At 46.5% G+C, this 5969-nt stretch overlaps 1 non-coding gene across 1 annotated transcript; it reads right to left on the bottom strand.

Moving 5' to 3' along the window:
• Positions 1-4489: 4489 nt before the first annotated feature.
• Positions 4490-4674, bottom strand: LOC130029528 (U2 spliceosomal RNA). Its single transcript, XR_008793367.1, has one exon. It is a non-coding gene; the product is annotated as a U2 spliceosomal RNA (small nuclear RNA).
• Between the last annotated feature and the right edge of the window lie 1295 nt (positions 4675-5969).

Genomic DNA, 5969 nt, shown 5'->3' on the forward strand with positions numbered 1-5969 from the left:
GTGGACATTACTAGACCTGACTAGCTCACCTTATGCTTGTCACACTATTCTGATGGAAATTTATTATATATATATATATATTTGGTTTTATAATTGACTTATAGAATGTGCTTTGAAGAGATGATTTTGCTTGTGGGTGGAAAGTTTTAAAAAGATCCCCAACCTGTCTGCACTTGGGACAAATGTCCCTGTGCCAAGCTAAGAAAACGCTGCTTTTTGGAAACTTTCTGTAACCATACTGATAAGATGCCATCAAGTACATGCACTCCCCCTCCCCCCGGCATTGCTTGAGTGTGAAGCAACGAAATGATGAGTTTGCAGTAATGTCCTGTAGAAGCAGGCTCTTGGACCCCTGAGCTTTGTCTAGGGCTAGACCCACCGGTCTGATCAGCTGGTGTAATAAAGACCTCCTTGTTTCCCCGCCATGGATTGTGTCTTGGTTGCTTGATTAAGAGAACACCTGAACACCCAGTTGCAACACATCACATCCGCCTGCCTCCTCACCGGCTGCTGGCAATTGAGATAGTTTTGTTGTTTGTGCTTATAAAATGCCAATACAAATGCAGATGCTAATACTATGCCATGACTTTGTTTAAATTCTTTAATCCAGAGACTTCTACGGAGTTTATTTCCTGCCCTCCCTCCCCTGCTCTTTGTGGCTTCGAGCACAGGGGAGGAGGGGCTGGTGCGTGCTGGACTCGCGCATCTGTGACCATGCTTGCGCAGTCAGCCAAGGTGCTCCCGGGGATTCGCAGGCTTCTGCTGTCCTGAGTATGCTTGTTCTGCTCAGAAGGTGTGGCTAGAATCAGGGAAAAGTTCCCGCGGCTGGCCAGGTGCTCACACATCCTTTGGTGAAGGCTCTTTTGGTATGTTCAGGGACCACTCCTGGGTATGCTCACACTTTTCTTAACTTCAGTCATCTTGTTTCATAATACTTGTATTCTTTATAATACACGTATTTACTGAGACACTGATTTACAATGAAGTTAATGGTAGTTTTGTGCACCCATTGTTCAACACCACACCCACCACCAGAATGCCTGGTCCCCTCCACCAGCACCCTCACTGCCCTTCCTGTCCTACTCCGGCCCCTCTCAAACTCAGTTCTGAGGGCCAACTCTCCATTTGTTGCTCCCTTACTGTGTGTCTTTATGTCCCACTTATGAGAGAGAACATTCTTTTTCCATCTTTATCCTTTCGTATTCCTTCACTGGCATGATATCTGTATCTCCATTCACGTGGCAAATTGTATTATTTTGGACTTTCTTATAGCTGTGTAGTATTCCATTGTGTAGATAGATGACAACTTTTTTTTTTGTTTTGTTTTTTGGGTCACACCTGGCTCTGCACTCAGGAATCACTCCTGGCAAGATGACAACTTCTTGATCCATTGATCCATAGTTGGGCATTTGGGTTATTTCCATATATTAGGTACTGTACTAAATCTGGCAATGAACATAGGTGTCATAGGTGTCCATGTATCATTTCCAATTATTTTGTGTGTGTGTGTGTGTGTGTGTGTTTTAGGGGAAGAAGCCAAAAAGTGGTATTGATTGCTGGGTCATACGGGAGTTCTATGACATATGGAAGTTCTACTAAAAAGTACGATTTTTAGTAAAATCCACATATTGCTTTCCATGGAAGCTGACCCAAATGGTATTTACCCCCAACAGTGGATGAGGGTTCTTTTCTCACCCCAACCCCATCAACAAAAGACTGATTCCAGACCTTTTCATATGTGCCATTCCCACTGGTATGAGATGATATCTCACTGCTGTTTTGATTTGCATTTCCCTGCTCATAAGTGATGATGAGCATTTTTCTTGTCCATATTGGTTGTCAGTATGTCTTTAAGTGTCTGTTCATCTCTTTCCTCATTTTTGGGGTGGGGTTGCTGGATTTTGTTGCTGTTGATGAACTTTGTAAATACTTTATAGATCTTGGATATTACTGCTCTACCTGAGGCACCTTTTACAGATATGTTCTCTCACTCAGTGGGGAACTGAGGCATTTTAATTGCGGTGCTTGCATACTTTAGCTAGGGTGCTTGCATGCACCCAGCTGTCTGTTAAGATGTTGTTCTCTTAAAAACAAGGGTTGTACTGGTGGAGGGATGGGCATTCGATCATTGTATAACAAAAACCCAAGCACAAAAACTTGTAAGTCTACAACTGTACCTCATGGTGTTTCACTAATAAAAATTTAAGGAAGAAAAAAAAACAAGGGTTGAGAGAGAGGCAGCTGAAACAGGGATTGAACTCCTGCCTAACTCTAGCACGACAAGTGCTTTTTGCCACCAAGTCATCCCCAGACTCCCCAAGGATTATTGATGTTGGAAGTGGTGGTGGTGGGGTGGTGGACTTGGGCCATACCTGAGAGTGCTCAAGGTCTATTCCTTGCTATGTGCTCAGGGGCTCTTATGTGGTGCTGGGGAACCAGAGTTGGCCAAGGGCACTGCATGCAAGGCAAGTGTCTCACCTTTTGTGTTGTCTCTCAAACACAGATATGATTTTTTTAAAGGTGGCCAGTTAGACAGTGCAGAAAATGTCTACAAAGAAGCTCTCAAGATCACACACACACACACACACACACACACACACACACACACACACACATACATATACACTCACAGGCACACACACACACACACGTATGCATGCACACACACACCAATGGTTGAGAGTTCTTACACACCAAGAATGCTGGTCTGGTGCTTGTTGCTCATTTAAAGAGTTTTGGTTTCAGAGAGGAGGCCCAGCTGGGGTCCTACTATGAGTATTCTAGTATCCTAGTATGAGTACTCTCTGCAGCAGCTAGAGAATTCTGATCCTGGCATGGCGGGCACTCGGATTGTGCACAACAGCGCCTCCTGCAGCTCCCTCGGGCCACACCACACAGTGGGTGGGTTTCAAGCCACCATCTTCTGCAGCTTGGACATGAAAGAAACCAGATGGACGCTGCCACTGACTGCCCCATGGAATGCACTGTCCAAAGCTTCTCCAGACCCCAGGGCTGAGAAGCCCAGGCACCATTCTGTGTGGTCTTGTTTTCTGATCATGCACATACATGCAAATGTGGATATACAAAGATCCTATATTAAGTTTTGGGCTGACCAATAGTTCAGCAGACTGGAGTGTATGTGCTTCATGTAAGAGGCCCGATGTGCCACCAAGTGTAATCTGGTGCCTCTCCAAAAGTCACTGGGATGGTACTGGTGGGCCCTGACACCACCAGACTCCAGCTACACATCACCAGGACCAAGTGCTTATCTGTCTACACTGACAGATGGGTGAGGCATGGCTGAGAGTAACTTTGGTGTCTCCTGAACACTGCTTTGGAGGCTCCCCAAAGTAGAGGAAAACTTATCAAACTTATTATATAAATATATATGTCAAGAATATACATGCCTGTATAGAGTGTAGTTCTCTCTCCCTTTACTCATACGCATACATTATTACTTATGTCTTTCAATTATGAGGCCTCATTGCACACTGTTCCTGGGCCTGGAGACATTACATCCATCTCTGCCCCCAACTCGAGTATCTCTGAAGGTTTTTTGGGGGGCTATAGGGTGTTAATTTAAGGTTGATGGATAGAATTCAAGGTATTTGAGGAGCAGAATAGGAGGAAATGGATCTTTCCTGCTTGAGACTGTACGTGGGAGGTTCATGTCCTTCCTACAGAAACGTTGGCAGCAAATGAATCCCGGAAGACGGTAGCTTGGCGATCTCTCCAGACCCTGTGCCGAGTCAATTGCACTGGGGTACCTCTGATGGAGTGGATGTGCCCTCTCCATCCACTCCAGACGAAACTCCAGGCGCCAAAAGGAAAGCTTCCAGAAGGAAAACCCCAGTGGCCAGAGCTTCCAGAAGGAAAACCCAGGTATGTGTGTTCAGTGACTAAGACTACGACTCCAGGCCACATGGGGGCAGTGGAGAGGGGCCAGTCCTTCTTGTCTTCCCACCCTCTTGGGGTCCTGGCTGTCACGCCCATGAACAGCCTCCTGGGGGGCCATCTCAACACATCAACAACGGCCTTGATCCAGAGACTGCCAAATGAATCTCAAAATGGATTAGCTCCCTACAGAGATGTCTCTGGACCCCAACCATTCACAACTTTAGAATTCCAGAAGTGTGTGGCCACTTTTACAGCTGCGCGACCTCTCATGATATCCATAATAAGCGATAGAAAATAAATAATCTAGCATCTGCCCCTGGCAGGCAGGCTTGAAATGGTAGTAGGAAAGTATGAAATAAATGGCGGTGGGAAGGTGTAATGGTGGTAGGATTGGTGTTGAAATGTTGACCGTCCAGCACCTAAGGAGCTGAACAGATGGTACAGCCTTACATGCAGCTGACCCTTGGTCAATCCCTATTACCACCTATGGTCCTTGAGCACCACCAGGAATGAGCACAGAACCAAGAGTAACCCCAGAGCTGGGTGTGGCCCCCAAACAAAAGCAAATATTTATATGGTAAATAAGCAAACCAAGTTGGGCCCTTACTCTGCTCTCAGTTTGATGAAAGAGAAAAGCAGAACAAATTAGCATATAAAATTGGAAATCTATTGTAGAACAGATACAAAACTTTTGGGGGGGGGCATTATTTTGAATTGCGTTTTCCTTCAGTCATATGTTTACTACACTTGATCTTAGCCAAAAAGCCGAGAAGTGATAAAAATATAAATTTAAAAAAAACGTGTTGGAGCGATAGCACAGCAGGTAGGGCGTTTGCCTTGCACGCGGCCGGCCAACCCGGGTTCGATTTCTTTGTCCCTCTCAGAGAGCCCTGCAAGCTACCTGAGTATCTCGCCCGCATGGCAGAACCTGGCAAGTTACCCGTGACGTATTTGATATGCCAAAAATCAGTAACAACAAGTTTCACAATAGAGACGTTACTGGTGCTCGCTTGAGAAAACTGATGAACAACAAGAGAACAGTACTACAGTGCTACAGTGCTTGAATCACCATGAGGTACACAGTTGCAAAGTTGTTCATGATCGGGTTTCAGTCATACAATGTTCCAACACCCATCCCTCCACCAGTGTACATTTCCCACCACCAATGTCTCCAGCTTCGCTCCCGCTGCCTCTCCCGCCCAACCCCTAATCCACCCACCCAGCCCCTAATCCAGCCTGCCTCTGTGACAGACAGTTTTCTTCTCTCTCACACCTGCTCTCTCCCTTTTTCCTTTTGGGCATTATGGTTTGCAGTACAGGTACCAAAAGGCTATCATGTGGATTTATGTAAAGAGAGAAGGTCTTTAAAGAGGGGTTTATGCTGGGCCCTCAGAGTGAGTCCTGATCCAGCATGAACTGTGACAGTAGGAAGAGGAAATTAGCATGCAGACAGGCAACAAAGGACCGGGATGAGGCAGGGAAAAGATGATCATCATGTCAGGAGATGCCCCACCTCTGCCGACACCTTCACTCCAGGCTCCTAACCTCCCAAACCATGAGAGAACACATTTCTGTTGTTTGAGGGCCCAGCCTGTGATACTTACTAAGGGCAGCTTCCTCAAATGGATAAAGCACCTTTCTGGTCTTGGTGAACAGAATTATAAAATGAGCATTTCCCACTCAAGTCTTTATTCCCTTCCTTCCCTCCCTCCCTCCCTCCTCCCTCCTTCCCTTCCTTCCTTCCTTCCTTCCTTCCTTCCTTCCTTCCTTCCTTCCTTCCTTCCCTACTTCCTTCCTTCCTTTCCCTCCCCCCTCCCTCCCTCCCCTCCCTCCCTTCCTTCCTTCCTTCCTTCCCTACTTCCTTCATTCCTTTCCCTCCCCCCTCCCTCCCTCCCTCCCTCCCTCCCTTCCTTCCTTCCTTTCCTACTTCCTTCCTTCCTTTCCCTCCCTCCCTTCCTTCCTTCCTTTTTTCCTTCCTTCCTTCCTTCCTTCCTTCCTTCCTTCCTTCCTTCCTTCCTTCCTTCTTTCCTTCCTTCCTTTCCCTCTCTCCCTTCCTTCTTTTCCCTCCCTCC

This window comes from Sorex fumeus, unplaced genomic scaffold (assembly GCF_029834395.1).
Source record: "Sorex fumeus unplaced genomic scaffold, SorFum_2.1 ptg000003l, whole genome shotgun sequence".
Lineage (NCBI taxonomy): Eukaryota > Metazoa > Chordata > Mammalia > Eulipotyphla > Soricidae > Sorex > Sorex fumeus.